At 35.2% G+C, this 21,566-nt stretch overlaps 1 pseudogene; it reads left to right on the plus strand.

The window, feature by feature from the left end:
* The window catches only part of LOC101702792 (heat shock protein HSP 90-beta pseudogene), an 87,168-nt pseudogene that overhangs the window by 43,055 nt on the left and 22,547 nt on the right, over window positions 1-21,566 (plus strand).

Consider the following 21,566-nt stretch of genomic DNA (forward strand, 5'->3'; position numbering starts at 1 on the left):
CCCAAATCTTCCCAATTCTCAGTAATCCACATATGCCTCCAATACTATAACATTAACTTTCATATCACCTGACTATTATATTGCTACTATTGTATTAAAACTTTCAATTGATGATGAACACGAATAACTGATTTATAAATTGAGCCCAGCCTGGGCAACTGAATGATTGAAAAAGTCCTTATCTCAAAATAAAAAGAAAAAAAAAGGGCTTTGGATGTGGCTCAGTGTGAGAATCCTGGGTTCAATCTGCAAAATACTCAAAACACAAAATACTTAAATACTCTATAGTCAAAAATATATATTGCTATGAGAACTGATAAAATTACTTACGTGTCATAAAGAAATGTGGAAAGAACTGCAATGAATAAGAGGAATGAGTTAGAGATGAGGAAAAATACAATATTTATATTGCCTAATTTCACCAATTTTCCACAAAATCTTTACCCAAGTCACTACATTCTACTCACTACATTCTAAAGATCACTAGAAGTCGGTAATGGCTGATCAATTAGTACTAAGTTACCTAAGTGGGAACAAATTCTGGTGTGCTATTTCACAGTAGGGTTACTATCAATGACGATACTGTATGCTTCAAGAAGCTAGGAAAGAAAGGATTCTTTTTTTTCCATTAAGTTTATTGGTACATTTTAGTATAAAATACAGTTACATTCATTATTGGGATCTTGTACCTTTACATGAGTATCTTGGTTCTTATTTTTTCCCTTCCCCTGCCCTCCCTTCACCCCCTCCACTCTTCCCTATTTGCAAAGACTTTGTTTCCATTTTTATCCTTTTCTCATATTTTTTCTTTTCCCTAAAGAAAGGATTCTTAAAGTTTTCACTATAAAGAAATGACAAATGAGGAGATATGTTTAAATGATGCAAACATTACACAATTTGTACATGTATTAAAACATCATGTTATCTTCTTTATATGTACTGTTTTATGTTTTTTTATATCAGGTAAAGATAAATATAATTAAAAACAAAATGAAATTTTAAAAGACAAATAAATAAATTAATAAATAAGCACATAACTATTAAATCAAACTGGGTCAACCAGAAAATATTTTGAAAGGTGGGAAGATACGATATGATTATTCAATATTTTATTAGTTTAACTTATAACTTTGAAATATTTAAATAAAAGATATGTTAGACCTCTATTTATACTATTACATTATTCCTTGCACAAGTTTGAGGTGGGCCTGTACTTGTGTATGTGTGTATGTAAATAGTGCAAATGGCTCTGGTTTAGGTAGTTTTGGTAGGAGGTCTCTATGTATGAAAGCAATGCAACACAAATTGGGAGAAGTATTCCCAAGAAAAACTTTATCTTCTTACCGAATTTAAATTTTTTTATTTTTTATTGCTGTTTGCAAACACAGGAAACTGAATTAAACCAAATATGAGGTAGTATCAGTCTAAAATACTAATGGATGGTGGCAGGGATGATGGTTAATTTTGAAATTAACCACCTTGAAACACAACTCTTTGTTGAAACAATTGATTCTTATAGACATAGTTCACATTTTGCTTTTACTATAGGAAGAGCTTAGATTTCTAAAAGTTTTCAAGACTTTAATCCCCAAGCCTTCTGCAATTGAATTATCTCTACCAAAAATATAGTACATCATTGATTTATAAATGCATGGTTTCTATATTTTCTTTATCCTATTTTCTAGTCAGGTAAGAAATAGAATGTATATGCATATATACATACATACATACATATATATATATATATATATATATATATATATACACACACACACACATATATTTGGTTAGAAAAATTTGTACTTAAACTGTCCTGACATTTAGGAGAAAGTTGTAGCTAACCTCTGCTATTGCTGACTATTGGTGAACCAGCCTAAGTGGAAATTGAAGACAAGAATGAATAATTGCTTAGAGTAGTGACCAATTCTACCTCGACCATAGAGACTAATTCCTGGGATATAATAGTCTAAGATATGAACAGTAAACACACTAATGGATCCTGCATCATTCTAATTCTGGAGGCATTTTTTATTTCCACTGCAGATGCCAGCTAGATTCCTTAGGTATCTGGCAAGACATGTAGCTGGAAAAGTGTGTATTGCGTATTAACCTTATTCCTAGTAAAGTCATAAGCTTGGAAAGTAAAACAAACAAGAAAATCTAGAACTCTTTTTTTCCTCCCAAACATGCACAAGTGGAAAGCAAAAAAAGCTATAATAGCCCATAAGGAATGGTAGGCATTTCAAAAATAGTGTTTTATTAAAAATGTGAGAAACTATGAAGAATAGTAAGAAGTAATTGGAGCAATTCAAAACCAATTGCCAATGTAATTGCTTATGCAGAAGCAATGGTAGAAACATAAATCTGTGGCTGCTTCAGATTTCTTAACTAGTAGGGTAAATCTAATGGTAAAATTAATGTTTCCTTTCAGATCTAAACCTTTGGCTTAGGAGTTCTTATAATAAAAAAATTCTTAGCAATTGTTGGGGTACAATATGCAAATTGGCTAAACACTCCTGTAATAGTAAATTGCCCTCTACTACCTCCTTTGTTCAGTGGCTTGCTTTAGCTCTATTCAAAAATTACCCCTTTCCATCTATAAAAAAAAGGACATTCCAAAGAGGCTTGAATAGTTTTTACTATCCCTTCTCAACAGTTTCTTTTTTTCTGTGCTTTCTAATAGGCTCGGAGTAATCCCTGTTTAAGTGAATATTCCACTACTAGACATAATGGTAAAGGACATGGGCCATTGCTTTGTGTCAGCTCCATGGCATATCACCTATGAGCTAATCTCTGTGGGAGATAAACAAAAAACACAAGAAATTCCTTACCTCAGTGAACCTTGGTGTCTACTTGCACTGCAGTTGAGAACATAAGAAGTGAGAATTCTACCATAACAGTCACTGTTGCTCTTTACCCAGTTTATACACATGTCTAGCTCTCTTATCTTCTCATACTATTAAGATATTTTAGCAACAACAGGAAAATATAAGTAATACATTTTTTAAAACTTTGAAAAATACTGGTTTTTGAATTGTACACTGGATTCATCCTTAAACCAAAAAGGCTGCCTCTTGTCTCCATTTTATCCCTGCTTTCTGCTTACTATCACTTGGAGGAAGATATGTTATTTCTAACCTATTCATTTATTTATTTAGCTGTATATTCATTTATTGAGTGTTTTTATCAATTCAGTATCCAACCCATGCCAGTCACCCTGACTCATGCTGGGCACCCAGGGTGGGTGACAAACCAAAAAATATTAAAGGAGCCCCTGGGATGTAAAATAAGGGACATTCTAAGGTCAAGAGAAATGGATCTGGTGCCACAGCTGAGAAGGTAATATTAATTAAGATTTCTGCTGGTACAAATATTTTTAGTCTATATGTTGAGTAGAGAAAAAGGTTGAGTTGAAAGAAAAGAAATACTGATTCTAGAGGGCAAAATTAAAAATGTTAGCTGGCATTTTTCCACTCCTCCTCCAGGGTGCCATGACTGTTAAAGTGGAATTGAAAACCATCACTCCCAGTCTGGGGCCATTTTGATCTGACAGAGCACAGCTACCCACTGTGCTAAATGTGCTGCCATTATTTCCCTGCCCTCATTCTTGGTTACAACTGCTTTCCAATTAATATCTTGGGTGCATTATAAGTTTGCTCTTGATGCCTTTGCTTTAATAAAAACTAAGCTTAAACTAAAGTCAGCAGTGAAAAATAATTTTGTGATAACTTTATAGAATGCTTTAAATTAGCCAAGACTTTTTCACTTTTATAGATTCCTTTGCCTCCAAATACCCTAAAATCCCAGAGCACAATTCTATTTCTTACTTATTTTATGTGATGGATTTCATGGCAAACTTCAGTTCACTCTTCAGGATCTACCCTCCATCACTTTTCAGCTGCTTTGTCCTTTGGAAAGCTGATTTGCATGAACTCTATAAATAGAATTCATTCTCTATAGCTTCCTTTAGTATTTGACCAATGGAAAATGCCAGTAGGAGATATGAGTTATTGCTCTACTTTGCTTCCTGTTGAGTCACCTCAGGCTGGCCTTTGGCCTCAACTGCTAGTCACTCCTGCACAAAACAGGAGTGAAGACTGGGAGGGTAATGGAAGGGGAGGTTCCTCTTTGTCTCCAGGTCCCAGTAACTGTGTCTTCCCTTCCAACCCACATCTTTATGAGAAAAATGTATTATCCTCATGATTTCCCTGAACCTGTGACTTAATTTCCTTTGTAAACTGTCCACTTATTATTATTCCCCCAAATTAGTGCAGTTGGAATATACCTCAATTCTTACTGAAATAATGACACAATGGGAAAACTGAGAGATTCTTGCCAGAAGAGGCCATGTTGGTAAAAGTAACTGCACTGTCACTGAAAAAGAATGAGAGATTATGGAAGTCCTGACTGAGAGTCACTGTGTGACCATGGCCTAGTTACGTAGTTTTTCCCTGTCTGAGTTTCTGGATCTGTAAAATAAGATTTCAGATTTCCTGTAAATATGTAATTTATGATAAGTACTAAGGACTGTGTCTGGGGCACAGAAATGTTTCTTACTATAGAATAATCAATGCAGTCATTCAGGTGTTCCTGAAGCCAGTAATCCAGTTACTGTGATGGCAAACCTCAATCCTTATCCACTGCCTTTTTCCACCTTTAACTCTGAGTAGATATAATTCATTGATTCAAATAATATTTATTGATTGCCTGTTATTTAAATGAAATTATGTTGGAGGTCATGGAGAATTAAAATGAGATAGTCTTATTTCTGAAGAACATTGTATTCTCTTAGGAAGACAGAGACAAAGAAAATTATCAACTGGAAATATGAGGCTTTAGCCATTGTCTCAATACTTCAAATATTCTTGCCCAGGAATGTAAATGTCAGAGAAGGGCAGCTATATGGGATATATCAAAGGGACCAGAATACAAACTATTTCAATGGAGGGAAGATTTCTTAGATACTGGAAGTGGTTAGCTTGTAAATGACATAGATGACTATGAGTCTTACTTCTAGACCATGCATTCAAGGAACATAGGTATCACTATTTTCATATAATAGACCATTCATCTATTCACAGGCTTCTTTTATTTATCCAGAGTTCGGTATTCTTTTACACAAACTCTGACTTGACCATTCACATCATGATTTCAAAGGAAATCTATTTTAATTAATTTGTTACTTAAAAGATCTAAGTAGTCCACTCAATGTTTAATTCTACTCAGATACTAAGAATTCTCTGATTTCTCCAAAGGCAAATTAAAAACATTCTGTATATTGGTCTATCACACTTAAATGACTTATTAAAGTGAAGATTGCACAATTGTCAGAGTGCATGCTATACTCCTGCAAAGGATATTTGATTTACTTAGCTGGGATCTCAATTTTCATTTTAGAAAAATAGGAAAATGCTAATTTATTTTCAAATAACTCCCCTTTTATATACTCTCAATATTAAGCCATTAAATATATATTAAAGTCTTTAAAGTGAACACTTCTCATTCATTAGCCAGGTGAGAAAGATGAAAAATTTGAGCTCATCAGGGAGATAATTTTTTCTAACTTGAAAACAAACAAGTGACAAATGTTTGATCATAATATCTATAATTTCTAGTTTTAGAATTTTCCAGCCTTTAGAATCTTCTGAATTTCTTAGGAATCCATTTATGCTATGAAACAAATGTGAAGAGGCTTTGGAATAATCAGCTGGTATTGAAGAATCTGCTCATGTGAATTAGGATGGGAATAATAGTCTTTTATATTGCCTCTCATTTTTCCTATTGGCTGGAGTGAGTTTCATGGACCCAGTTTACTGCCATTTGAAACTCTCTGAGTGTGCTTAGATGTGTGAGTTGGAACATTAAAAATACATCAGACTCTCCTGCTGCTCCTGGCCCAGAGGTAGGGGCTTCTTAGCCAAAGTCCCACTGCTCCTGGTCCAGAGGAAGGGGCTTCCTGGTCAACATTCCTGCTGCTGTTCCCCACCCAGAGGAAGGGGCTTCCGGGCTGCAATCCATCCCGCCACTCCTGACCCAGAGGTAGGGGCTTCTGAGCCGCCATCCAACTGCTCTTGGTCCAGAGGAAGGGGCTTCCCAGCCACCATCCCTCCCGCTGCTCCAAGCCCAGAGGAAAGGGCTTTGGGGATGCCTTCTGTCCCTCCACTCCCAGCCCAAAGGAAGGGGCTTCCAGGCTACCATCCCTACCGCCACTCCTGGCCCCTGTCCCACCTCTCCCAGCTCAGAGGAGGTGAGCCTTGCAGGCGCCAACAGCACACCCACATCTCCCCAGTCAAAATGAGAAAACATGTAAATAAGTCTCGAAACCAAACTTCCATATCACCTACAGCAACCTCAAAGGGAAATGAGATGAAACACTGATAGTCAACCACCTGGACCCACTGAACTGGGAACAGAAGGGGATCTGGAAAAAATGAAATCAGAAATAATTTCTCAGATAACAGGAGGAATTGTGCTCTTGTGCAAGACACGATTAATAAATCTACAGAGGAGCTGAGGAACATGATGGAATCCCAACATAGGAAACAAATGGAATTCATAAAACAGATGCAAATAGATTTCCAGGAGATGAAAAACTCCACTGAAAGGCCACACAGCAGAATGAGGCAATGTGAGGGCAGAATTTCAGATATAGAAGATAAGATTGCAATTAATGACCAGGAAAAGAAAAATTGTTTCAAAATTATAAGGGAACATGAGAAATCAATCCAGCAGCTGCTAGACGATGCAAAGAAGAATAACATAAGACTGATCAGAGTCAATGAAGAAACAAGAGAGAGTGGAGATGACATAAAAAAATTCTTTGCAGAAGTAATGGCAGAATACTTCCCAAGCAGGGGAAAAGAACTTGACATACAGATAAGTGAGGCATATAGGACTCCAAATAGCCTTGATCAAAAAAAAATCTACACATAGGCGTATAATTGTTAAGATTCCAGAAACTCAATGGAAGAACAAAGTTCTACATGCAGTTAGAGAAAAGAAACAAATCACATACAAAGGAAAGCCCATCAGAATCACAGCAGACTTCTCAACACAAACCATCAAGGCAAGAAGAGCTTGGAGTGATATATTCCAAGCCCTAAAAGAAAACAGCTTCCAACCCAGATTGATGTACACTGCAAAAGTATCTTTCAAAATTGATGGAGAAATAAGATACTTTCATGACAAAGAACACCTTAGGAACTTTGTGAATACCAAACCAGCACTCCAAAGAATTTTACACAATATCCTGGGAACAGACATTGAGGATCACAACCCCAGGAAGCAAAGCAGAATGAACCCATCTGGCATGACAAGAAATTAAATGTAAAGGGGGAGAACCCAACAAAAAGAAAAAGTCATGGCAATGATATGTCAATAGGTTTCACTTACCACCATCAACATTAATGGTCTCAATTCACCTATCAAAAGAAATAGAATGGCAGAATGGGTCAAGAGCAAAATCCAAAAATGTGCTGCATAAAAGAAACACACTTCATTCAAAAGGAAACTCATAGACTGAAAGTTAAAGGGTGGAAAACAATACTCCATGTGACAGGAACCCCCCAAAAAGCAGGAGTAGCTATCCTCTTTGCAGATCAAGTAGATTTCAAACCAACGCTGATTAAAAGAGATGAAGGACACTACATCCTTGTAAAGGGAAGAATCCAACAGGAAGAGATGACAATCATAGATATCTATGCATTAAACGCTAGTGCGCCCAACTATATAAAACAAATACTAATGGACATGAAAAGTCATATATGCAATAATACAATTATAGTGGGGGACCTCAACACCCCACTGCCACAAATAGATAGAACAACTAGACAAAAAAATAAGTAATGAAATAGTAGAACTCAATTGAACTGTTGAAGAAATGAACTTAACAGATGTTTACAGAGTCTTCTACCCCACAAAATCAGAATACTCATTCTTCTCAGCTGCACAAGGGTCATTCTCAAAAATAGACCACATACTCACACATAGAACATATTTAAGTAAGTGCAAAGGTATTGAAGTTATCCCCTGTATATTATCAGACCATAGTGTGAAGAAATTGGAGATCCATAGCAAAAGAAACTGGAAAAATTTCATAAACACTTGGAAATTGAACAACACACTTCTGAATACCCAATGGGTCAAAGAGGAAATTAAAGAAGAAATCAGAAAGTTCCTTCAATTAAATGACAATGACAATACAATGTATCAGAATCTATGGGACACAATGAAAGCAGTCTTATGAGGGAAATTCATAGCAGTGAGTACACATATGAGGAAAACAGAATGAGCCCAATTAAACAACCTGGTGCTGCACCTCAGGCTTCTAGCAAAAGAAGAGCAGGACAACCCCAAAGCTCATACAAGGGAGGAAATTATAAAGATCAGGGCAGAAATCAATACAATGGAGACTAAGAGAATGATACAAAAAATTAATGAAGCCAAGAGTTCATTCTTCGAAAGAATCAACAAAATTGACAAACCCTTAGCCAAACGTATCAGAAAAAGGAAAGAAAAGGTCCAAATCCATGCAATTAGGAATGAAAAGGGTGAAATGACAACAGACCCAGCAGAAATCCAGAGGATCATCAATACCTACTTCCAGAACCTATATGCAAATAAGATGGACAACACAGAAGAAATGGACAGATTCCTAGATACATATGAATTTCCAAAGTTGAATGAAGAAGACCTAAAAATTCTAAACAATGCAATATCTACCAATGAAATTGAAAACAAAATTAAAATCTTACCAACTAAGAAAAGCCCAGGCCCTGATGGCTTCACTGCTGAATTCTACAAGACATTTAGAGAGGAACTGCTGCCACTACTGTTTAAACTCTTCAATGAAGTTGAAAGGGAAGCAATACTCCCAAATTCATTCTGGGAAGCAAGCATCACCTTGATCCCCAAAGCAGAGAAAGACCCAACTGAAAAAGAGAACTATAGGCCAATCTCACTAATGAACATACATGCAAAAATCCTTAATAAGATACTGGCAAACAAAATGCAGAAGATCATCAAGAAGATCATACACCCTGATCAAGTGGGATTCATCCCAGGGATGCAGGGATGGTTCAACATACGCCATTCAATCAATATAATACACTATATCAATAGAGCCAGGGACAAAAATCATATGAGTATCTCCACAGATGAAGCAAAAGCATTTGACAAAATCCAACATGTATTTATGATAAAAATCCTACAAAAATTGGAATAGATGGTCTCTACTTCAAACTGATAGAAGCCATCTATGAGAAACCAACAGCCAATATCACACTAAATGGTCAAAAACTGAAATCCTTCACACTAAAATCAGGAACAAGACAAGGATGTCCACTCTCATTCAATATAGTTTTGGAAACTTTAGCCACGGCAATTAGACAAGAGAAAGAAATAAGAGGAATAAAGATAGGAAATGAAGAAGTCAAGTTGTCATTATGCGCAGATGACATGATACTGTATATAGAAGATCCCAAGAACTCCACCAAAAGTCTTCTAGACTTAATAACCAAATTCAGTCAAGTAACTGGTTACAAGGTCAACACACAAAAATCAATAGCTTTCCTCCACATGAATGACAGACTCACTGAGAGAGAAATAGGGCAAATAATTCCTTTCACAATAGCATCCAAAAAACTGAAATACCTAGGAATCAACCTAACGACAAAAATCAGAGACCTCTTCTCTGAAAACTATGGCACTCTGAAAAGAGAGATTGAAGGTGATATCAGGAAATGGACAGACATCCCCTGCTCCTGGGTTGGAAGGATTAATATAGTGAAAATGGCCATACTTCCAAAACTGCCATATAGATTTAATGCAATTCCAACTGAGATCCCAGCAGCATGCTTCATGGACCTTGAGAAAACAATCCAAAAATTTATTTGAAACCAGAAGAGACCTAGAATAGTCAAAGCAATTCTAGGTAACAGAGACATGGCAGGGGGTATTACAACCCCAACTTGAAACTATACTACAAGGCTACTGTGATGAAAACAGCATGGTACTGGCAAAGAAACAGACCTGAAGACCAGTAGAACAGATTAGGAGAGGCAGAAACAACTCCAGACACACTCAGCCACCTCATCTTTGACAAAGGAGCCAAACACCCTCACTGGAGGAAAGATAGCCTCTTTAAGAAATGGTGCTGAAGAAATTGGGTTTCAACTTGCCAAAGACTAAAACTAGACCTGTATCTCTCACCATGCACTAAACTAAAATTGAAATGGATTAAAGATCTAAATAAAACAGAAATGCTGAACTGGCTGGAACAGAGGTTAGGTAGAACTCTTGAAGACATTGTGGTAGGAAAAGATTTTATGAACAAAACCTCAGTTGCCCATGAACTAGCACAAACAATCAACAAGTGGGACCTCTTTTTACTAAAAAGCTTCTGCACAGTAAGAGAAACAACCAGCAGTGTGATGAGACAACCCACAGTGTGGGAAAAATTTTCACCAGTGGTCCCTCAGGCAAAGGTTTACTATCTTGAATCTATAAAAAACTTTAAAAAATCAGACCTTCCAAATTTAAAGACCCAATCCAAAAATGGGCATCTGAAATGAACAGACATTTTTCACACAAAGAAGTAAACATGGCAAATAAACATATGAAAAAATGTTCCACCTCACTGCTCATTCGAGAGATGCAAATGAAAACAACACTGAGATTCTACCTCACTCCAGAAAGAATGGCTGCTATCATGAAATCAACCAACAACAAATGCTGGCAGGGCTGTGAGGAAAGAGGAACACTGCTCCACTGATGGTGGGAGTGTAGACTGGTGCAACCACTGTGGAAATCAGTATGGAGATACCTCAAAGAACTAGGACTGGAAGTCCCATTTGACCCAGCTATTCCTCTGCTGGTTATCTTCCCCAAAGAATTAAAAGAATCATACCACAGTGATATGTGTGCACCCATGTTCATAGCAGGACAGTTTGTAATAGCTAAAACTTGGAAACAGTCCAAATGTCCATCAACTGGAGACTGGATAAAGAAAATGTGGGGTTTTAAAAAATAAAATGGAGTACTACTCAGCCATCAAAAATGAGAAATTAGAGACATTTATTGCTAAATGGATGCACATTGAGGCAATACTTTTAAGTGAAATAAATAGGACACGCATGTATAAATACCAAATAGTTTCTCTGGTGTGAGAAACTGAAGGCGAAAATAAGGACTAAAAGGTGTAATAGATAAAATGAAATAGGAAGAAAAGGGGCAAAGGGGAAGGAAGTGGGAGGGGTAGGGGAAAGGTTAGAAGGGAATGGGATTAATATGAGAAAATGGAAAAATAGGAACAAAATCTTTGTAAATAGGGAGGAATGGAGGGCTTGAAGGGAGGGCTGGGCAAGGGTGAAAAATAAGAACCAAGACAGATTATGTAAAGGTGCAAATTTCCAATGATGAGTGTCATTATATTGTATACCTAAAATATACCAATGATTAGAATGAATAATCGATAATGCAAAATAAGAAGAAAAGGCCCAAAGGGGTAGGGGTAGTGGGAGGGGCAGGGGAGAGGAAAGAAGGGAAAGGAAAAATGCTGAGAAATGGAAAAAATGGAAATAAAGTCTTTGTAAATAGAGAAGGGTGGAGGGGGTGAAGGGCGGGCTAGGAATTGGGAAAAAATAAGAACCAAGATGCATTATGTAAAGGTACAATTCCCAATGAGAAATGTAATTGTGTTGTATACCTACAATGTACCAATAAAAGAATTTAACAAACAAACAAAAAGAAATACATCAAACTACTCTTAAGTCGTTTAGCTAGTCCAACAGCTGTAGGCTCCAATGCTTTCCTAGCTATATAGATGATTTCCCATCTATTACACAGCCATTATTATTAAAGACAAGCTATACGATTCCTAAATCTTCCAAAGATAATCCATCTGGGAATGCAAGCAGACTCAACACACACACACACACACACACACACACAAACACATAAATGCACAAACATCGACATACAAACTTAGAGACTGATACACACCAACTGAAACACTCCTGATCTTTCTATTTTTCAAAATATTGGTAAACTACCATGTTTTGATTGGTGTAAGATAACACGGCAGGATGATATGAAACATGAGAGGTGAAAGCTACATTGATTGTGAGATTTGTCCATATATTCAAACTTACTTTAGGCTGGAATTTGAGAAGCAATATAATTGAGACAAGAATTGCAAATTCATTTGCTGATCAGTAGAAGTTAAGAGAATTACTGTTAGTTTTACCATAGTTCCACTTTACTGAGATTGCAGCCTTTGTTCCATTTCCTCAAAAGAAAATCACATTAGCATACCTGTTCCCACTCTTTTCACCTGCCAAGTGCAATGCCCAGAGCCCTAATCCAGCCTGTATTCAAGAAATCAAAATATGTTAATAAATTCTTTGAGAGACTGTCTGTAATCATGATCATAATTTGCAGAAATGCAATCTTGGAGCTTTAGGAGAAAAGATCTTAGACAGTGTTCTCCTTTTCTTTCTTTCTTTCTTTTTTTTTTTTGCCATACCAGGGATCAAACTCAGGACCCTGCACTTGTGAGGCAGGCTGGGCTCCAATGAGCTAAATCTGTGGCCTGACAGTGCTCTCCTTTTAAAACCAATGTAACTGAAGCCCTAAGAGGCACCTTAACTATCCAGGGTCACCCAGCAATGTCAGCATAGCTTCTCCTCTCTCCTCCCAACTTGAGACATCTTCTCAGGTGTTGAGCTCCACTCCAGTGATCCCTACAGTCTATCATATCATTTACTTAATTATCATAAAAAATCTCATGAGATGACTATAATCCTATTTTACAACTTAGAAATTACCTTGCTGGTAAATGGTGGGTATGAATCAGATCCTAGGTCTCTGCACTACCTTCCCAGTGGTGGGTCCATGCCAAATCTGCTTCCTTGGAGTTATTGGTTAAAATGCAAATATACCTGGGAATTACGGTCTTAGAAGCTAATATCCCAGTCACTAATCCTGCTTTAGAGGGGATTAGTCTCTAACTCAGTGAGAGTAAGAAGTGAACTCTAAAGTTGTGCTTGAGGGCTGGTTTGATGATGAAATGGCACGGTATAAACTACCTATTTCATAGCTTTGCCTGGAGCTATTGCTGCTCCATTTACCTAGCAGCTGCATGGCAGTCTGGCAGGGGAGCAGATGGAAAATCCATTGCCAGATAAAAGATAGGTCTGTCATTATTAGGAAACATGAGCCCATCCCTAATTCATGCCCTCCCCTAGTCCTATTCAGAAACATGCTTGCCTAGAAACTCTCACCTAAGGCACATTTTCTGAGCCTTACAGGACAAGGTTCCTCCAGGCAGCCTCATGACTTTGTAGCCTCTATAATGAGAATATATTTGTGCCTAATCCATAATTAACTGGAAAGAGCATAATATTAATTATTTTGCTCAATTGTTAATCAGTGGGGTGTTTGCCTCCTGCATCCTCCCCTTGCACACTAACCTGTCAGACTCTAGTAATTGTTGGATGAACAGGTTTGGGTAAAAGTCTCCAAGGAGGACCAATTCTCTTGTTCCATTAGTGAGAACACATATAGATCATTTTCAGCACTAATCTAGGGCTAAAATCAATTATGTCTCTTGTATTTAAAAATTAAATTGACTCACCATGGGAGTAGGATGAAGGAAAAATACATTCCTCCTATTATGTGTAATTACAATTGTAAAACATTTTCCTTCGGAATGTAATTGCTGCCTGCAGAGGCTAAAGCTGGTGAGCCTGAAGTGTTTAGTGGAAATGCTCAGCTTTCTCTCAGATTTTTCTTTGGACTTTTGTTTTCCTCTTCTCTTCAGATATATTTTTTTCTTTATTTTAATACCATTATAACTCTGTGAGGTCTTCTAAGGATTCTTAACTTACAAAAAACAGAATTTTGGGGGGACAGCTAATTATGCTTGTAATCTATATGATGAGAATTTCAATATTACTAGTATTTATGTTGTGTTCATAATTAATCTAGACCTGAGCTAGATGCCATGGGAACTTCATACACAAAAAACAATGACTCTATTACCAAGGTCTTTGACTTTGAAGAATGGCCCAGTATTCTATAAGAACAATAACCAGGTTTTTTTTTTAATTGAAAATATGATGACTTGACAAAAATAGTCAGTCCAGTACTTTGAGGATAAGAAAATTAGGATATCACAGAACAGTATCACTCCTTCATAAGGCTCAATTGTCAGTCTTGTCTTGTTTGCTTCAAAAATGCCACCATTTCTTATAACTCAACTATTTCATGGTAGGAGTGTTTTGGTCGTAAAAATAATAGTAATGAATATTTGTAGATAGCTCACATATAGCATGACTACAAAAATACAAGCAACAAAAATGTTAATAACAGATAAACAAGTAATTATTTTAAGCATAAGTTTGTATTAGATACTACAGGGAATATATTCATATTAAAAATGTACTTATATTTTACCTGACATTCAAATTTAAACCAGAGTTGTACATTTTTGCTTGCTAAATCAAAAAAACTTATTATATAAAGAGAACCATTTATTATTAGGAAATAAGATATTTCCCAGACCTCAAAGAGCAGGTGATAGCTAAATCTCAGAAACAGATTTAAAAAGTAACTCAGGGTATAGAATCTTCTTTCGTTGTCTCCCATAGTTATAGCTTGTGTCTAGATGTCCCCCAAAAGCTTCATGCAGTCTTAGGTGGGGCTTTTGCAGAGGTGGGTGAATCTAAAGTGGGTGATACTGGAATTGATTCATGGTGCAGTGCTATGTTCAAGGGCACTAAGATTAAGAATGTGAGTGCTACCCACCCTAAGTAGTCTGGATAAGATATAAGAAATAGAAAGGGCTATGGTCATCTCTTTTTGCTTTGCAACCATTTGGCTGACATGAACTGTATCTCCTCTGCAATGCCCCTCTGCCATGCCACCCTGCTTTGGAGTCAGTTGATTATGGACTGAAACCTCTACAAAATGTGAGCTGAATAAACCTTTCCTTCTTTAACTTTGTGTGTTGGGTATTTTGTCTCAGCAATGAGAAAAGTAACCAAGACTATATACTTCTCTTTATTTTTTGTTTTTGTTCCACACAAAAACTCAAAATAAGCCATGGAAAATAGATAATGACTAATGTAATCCCTTCCTTTAGCAAGTGTTTTAGTCTGTTTTATGTTGCTATGACAAAGTAGCTGAGTCTGGGTGATTAATTAAAAAGAGGGTTTATTTTAGCTCATGGTTTTAGAATTTCAAGATTGTGCTATTGGCATCTGCTTAACTTCAAACAAAAGCCATATGCTACTCTATGAATGGCAGAAAAACAGAAGGGGAAAGAGGTGTGCATGGAAGAAAAATGGAGGACAAAGAAACTGACCTGTTTTATAACAATTTGCTCTCACCAGAACTAATCCTTTCCTGAAAGAACTAATCCAGTTTTTCAAGAAAGTCACTAATCCTTTGTAATGACCTAATCACCTCTTAAATGCTCCACCTCTATCAATACATTACACTAGGGAGCAAATTTCTACCTGAGTAATGGAGGGAACAGTTCACATCCAAACCGTAGCAAGGAGATGAGCCAATACTTTGGAATGACTTTGTCTGTATTCCAACTTTGTAGGGAAAATCTTGATTAACTCAGGTTGTGTCAGTTGTCCACTCTGTGCAGGGTAGTCCTGGACAAATATTATATTTTACAAACATGGCTACTCCTGTGAAACCACGTGTCTGAATAGAAGGGTCCATTCCCAGAAAAGTATTGCTGAGTGCAAGAGAGAAATTGGTTAGCAAATAATTAGGTGTCCATTATAACCTTCCAAAGTAGTGAATCTTAAACATATACTGTATCATTTTTAAATCTCATTTTGAGTTATTAATTGCTAGAATTTACCTGAAATCCTTTGCCATTTTTAAATCAACCTAGTTAAATTTATATTTTCAGTCTTTTATTAAAATTAGCATCTCTTCCAATTTTTTCTTGTCTGTGTGTGACATTGTCACACTCTCCCCATTGTCTTCAAGTCATTGATTATTGTATTTAATCTTTGTTTCTTTTATCTTATCAGTCCTTTATTTCAAATAGTATTTATATCATGCCTTTTAAATTTATTTTACAATTTCTGTAATTCTATTTGTACTTTCTCAAACCATTCATAAATTATTTAGGTAGCATATTGAGTCTTACAAAAAGTTTTCTATATTAAAACTCTTTTCATTTGAAACATTTTACATATTAATTAGTTTAATGCTAGGTCTTTTTTAATAGATTAAACAGTTTCATTTTTAACTCAAAATTCAGTCACTACTAACTATATAGATCTTGAAATTGTGCTTTTTATATTCTTTGCTTTTATTAATAAATTTGGGTGATAAAAACAGATCTGTATCCTACAGTTTGCACAAATTACAGTGTATATCTTGATGGTGTTGTTTTAAACCCATAAAACCTCTTTCAATAAGTTTTCACAACAAATTGGCCATCAGTCAGTGAAAAGACAAACTAAGGCAGGTTTAGAAGTAATCCTTTTGATTCTTATCCAAAAAAAAAAATCTCAAGATGCTCCAAAGATTCATTAACATAAATTGAGAAAAAAATGTTTTTACATAATAAATCTAACTACTGATAGTAATGAATAATAATAATTAATAATAAATACTAATAATAAATACTAATAATAAATAATACTACTAATACTAAAGAGTAATAAATATTAATACTACTAATAATAAATCTAACTACTGATACTAATAAATACTGATACTAACTAATAAATACTGATACTAACTAATAAATACTGACATTAACTACTGATAATGATAAATCTAACTACTGATAATTTTTTTTAACTGATAATGTTTTTATGTAATAAATCTAACTACTGATACTGATAATGATTTATTACATAATAAATCTAACTACTGATACTGACAATTTTATGTAATAAATTTAACTACTGATAATAAATCTAACTACTGATAATATTGTTATGTAATAAATCTAACTACTGATAATAACCACCTGTCTTGTAATGAAGTTGGCTCAACTTAATGCTTACTGCCCTTGAAAATATGACATGCTGTTCATTTGTAAAAACTCTTCAGTTCCTAGAAAGACTTACTAATCATAATGAAAATAATAATGGTAGTGGAGCATAAGTAGCAATAATATTATAAAAGTTTGAATATTCATTATTAATGAAATAATTAAAACAATCTGTGAATGCTAGTTAGTACAAGATTATAAATGAAATCAGTGTTTCACCCATTGTAATTGTAAATCTGGTGGGATTAACCTGGCCTCTTCAGGCCAGTCTTGGTTGACCTAAGGTGTCAGGCTGATCCCATCTTTCCTGTGACAGGCCCAGTCCAGTCAGTGTCCTTCACTCCTCTGACCACAGAGACGCTTAGTGAGCCTCAGTAGTAGACAATCAGCACAACATCCAGAAACACATTTGCTAGTTATGGTTTTGACCTCTTCTTCCCACATCCCTTAGACACTATTGAGAAAGCAGATGGTTCAGTTTGCTTCTGGCAGCTACTATGAAACTATAAGGGGACTAAACTGAAGATGGAGCTGGCATTCACGATGGCAGAAACATTACCAGAATAGTAGAGAAAGAGAGCAAAGACTCTGATGGAATTGAGCCTGAATGTGTAAATCTTGGGCTTCCTATTATGAGCAAACAGCCACCTCTTTTATTTAAACTAGTTTGATATGAGATTATTACTTCTTGCAATGAAAAAGAACCCAATTAACATATATAAGCAGATCACTTTATATTTTATGAGCAACTTTCATAAATTTTATTTATCTTGATCCAACTGAACAAATGTATGAGGTGAACACATAGTGATTATTATTTTATAGAATTAAGAGGATCAAAGAGATTAGAAGTTGTTGAAATAATAGCGATAGAGGTTATACTATGATTTTGGAATTCTGTCAAAATGTCCTTTCTTCATAAAGTTAGTAAACTAATTAGTGGAGGCATCACAAGGGTCATATAAAGCACAAGAAAAAAATATACATATATTTAAATTTGGTAAGTTGATTGGGCCAGTGAGTTGGTTAGGTCTATACAAATAGGAATGAGAAATTCTATGACTAAAGTATAACAAAGTAAAGGAATATGAATGTTATCCAGAGTTCTGTCAGATTGCCACATCTTTTTGGTAAATACCTTGTACAATTTTGTTCCTAATATGTACTTTCCCTCTCCATTTTTAGTAACACTTGTACATCTTATACTTCTCCCAGAACAAAAGGCCATTTAGTTAGCCTTGTACCTTTTTGTCAAGAAGAAAGTCTTGGATTGAACTCATTAACCCTAAAGTATTTCAGGTTTAATTAAAATACAAATCCTACCCAGAAAGATTTGCATTTCAATGACAAAGAACCAAGTGAGTGATACTTACATTAAAGAAATAAAGTACTACATATATTTCAAGCAGGAGTGGAAGATTATTTGGGACAGGAAAGCATTATCATCACTTTACAAACCATACTATTAGATAACTGACTTCAGATCCTTTGTAAAGTACACCAAAATAAAAGCCAAAAGGAGAGCATTAGAGGAGTACTCCACAGGGTTGAAGGCTGTAGTGCAGCAATGTAAGAGGATGAGAGACTTCCATTCAGAGTTTAATGAAATAAGTCATATAGATGATTCCAGGTAATCAGCTACAGGAATAAAATAAGTTAGTAGGAGATTGGAAGTCACCTGTGTTTCAATTTTGTTTTAGTAATAAATTAATATATACGGTATAACATGTATATTTAATAAAATATTTCAAACTTACTGAAAAGTGTAGCAATAACTAAAATTAAATACCTATGTATCTAAAACTTTCTTTTTTCCATTTTTTCCCAAAGAATTAGGCCTAGCATGAGCACTGTATGTGTCCATGGTCTCATTCACCTATCTCTCCCCATAGACAAACACCTCTACAAGACTTTTTATTTATCTTTTCCTTGAAAGCTTTTATAATTTTACAACATATTTGTGCTCAAATAAAATTTCTAATAAATTTTTTCAGATTTTGAAATATTCAAAAATGATTAATCAAACATCATTCACCTATTTTTTGTTTGATATTAATTCTTATTTGATCACAGCAGAAACAATTTATAATTTATGTACCTATTTTCTTGGTTTTGAACAATTAAGTTACTTCCATTATTTTTTAATAGTGAATATTCTTATGTTCAGCGTCCTGTGCTATTATGCTGGAGTTTCCCAACAATGTTCAGGTAGGTAGTTATACCAAATTATACTTCTTTGGGCAAGTATTCTAATCTCTCCATATGCTTATCAATACTTCCTTTTCATCTAATGGAGAGGGATGAAAGAGTTTTAATTTGTATTCTTGCATTACTAGCGAAGTTCAACATCTTATATATTTGTAGATGTTCTTGTTTTCCCTTTGGAAAGGACTGTTCATAAACTGCTTCATTTATTACCTTGGTTATTCTTTGTCATTTCATATTTCATGGGAATTCTTTATATATTTAACATTTTTTTCATTAAGTTTATTGGTACATTTTTTAACATATTTTTTAAATGAGGAAAATACATTCTTTCCAACATTCTATCTTGTCCTTTATTTTTGTAGTACAAATATTTTAAATTTCAATATAATCAAATTTATCAATCTTTTGCTTCCTAATTTATGTTTATTTCTATCTGGTAAAGAAAATTTGTCCTATCCCAAAGCCATATAATCTCACACTTTTAATAAAACAAATGGAATTCAATAGCATGGGGAGAGACTAGAAAGTGACAAAAGCAACTCCATTGAACAAACTGGAAAGGGGCTTGGCAGTGAAAAGACCTTGAAGCATAAGGTAGGGACAGCTCTGGTTTCAAACTGAGAGCTGGAAAAAGGAAGGGGGAGAAAATAATTTATTAGTAATGTAATTGTATGTAGTTTTAATCATATGAACCATCTCAGATCTCTCATGAAGCTAAATTCTGGCTGGTTAAGAAGGTAGAAATTGGGAATAGAAGGAAAGTTTAGACTCCCTCCTACTTTCCCAAGAGAGTAGACATTTCTTTATTCAGCTTGACCCTTTGCCAAGCATTCTTGCCCCCAAATAATTTCCAAATCTCCTAAATAAACTTTGCACCAGAAAACAAAAGAGAATGAGGGTATAGTGAGTCTTGCCTAAGCTTTCTAGATTCAGAATTGACATAATGGTTGAAGAGTAAGGATGGAGAAAGAAGGAATGAAATTAAGGAAAGAAGTTAAATGCAATTACTACTGTTGTGTGTCTGGCATTGATCTTGGAAATGTACATTGTCTGTAAAGTGAAGAGAAAACACTTTGCTTCTATGAAGCTTACATTCCAGTGTGGAGAAAGACAAGGGAAACATAAACTATAGTATCATGTAACAACTCAGGTGAAAATGAAAAATAGAACAGTTGTGGATAGCTTTATGTCTCTGAGGATGTCATGATGGATGCACGTAAAGTTATATGAGGTGAGGGAGTAAACTAAGGGAGTGTAAAGGGTTAAAGAGTTTCAGAATAAAAGAAATGGTCTTGAGACAGGAGCATACCTCGCATGAGCAAGAGGTAGTGCCCTATTTTTTGAGCCTTCACTTGTGGCTTTCTTGTGTACATACTCAGAATTTCAGCCCAATCACATGACTTGGTTTGAAAGATTGTGTCTTTATAAATAGACATTATTATTATTAATTATTATTATTATTATTATAATTATTTGGTACTGGGGATAAAACTCAGGACCTTGTCCTTGCAAGGCAGGTGGTGGCACCACTGAGCTAAATCCCTGCCCCAGAGATTATTATTTTTTATTAATATATGTTTGCATACATAAGAAATACATTTGTAGTGGGATATTGGTAAATATACCCTCTTCAGATCTATCACAAACATTGGAAAATATATAACACATTCTTACTTTTTCCATGTTCCTTTGCCTCTTGTTTTTTAAATCCTTCCTTCCATATTGATTGAATGCATCATAAGAATAGGTCCAAGTGTTACTGGTAATGCTATTATTTATGCCTCATATTTTTTCCTGACAGAAAGTTGGCACTTAATATAAAATTAAATTGAACTCATCAGTTATAGTGAAGACTGGAATCAGTACAGGGACAATATTCTGATATCCTTCATTTACTGGTTTTGTAGATCAAAATTGCCCTACTTTAGATGTTTATTGTGGCTCTGTAGGCTGCATTTCCACCTGTTTTAAGCCATGTCTCAGTGTTAACATAAACACTAGATTTGTATGTGGTGTAAAACCTTACCTTAGGCAATACTACCTGATCTATTGCTGCTGTTCTTGGAAGAAAGACACAAACATTAAGATATCATATGAATGTCACAATTTGTTATCATGGGAGAGAAGATGAGAAGCCCATTCCATGGTCAATATCTCTAGGTAGGTGAGAATTTAGTGGAGGCTTAATGTTCCAGTTTTCCAAATAATAATCCTTTCTTAGCATGCCATGGAGATTCTTTTGGGAATAGAATGAGGATAAATCTAGTATGAGATTGTGTAGGAAAATATGCCTTTTTTCTCTTTCTATATTTTCTTCAGAATGTTT

This window comes from Heterocephalus glaber, unplaced genomic scaffold (assembly GCF_053883595.1).
Source record: "Heterocephalus glaber isolate CG9 unplaced genomic scaffold, H.glaber_assembly_v1.0 deba00000331, whole genome shotgun sequence".
In the NCBI taxonomy this organism is placed as follows: Eukaryota; Metazoa; Chordata; class Mammalia; order Rodentia; family Bathyergidae; genus Heterocephalus; species Heterocephalus glaber.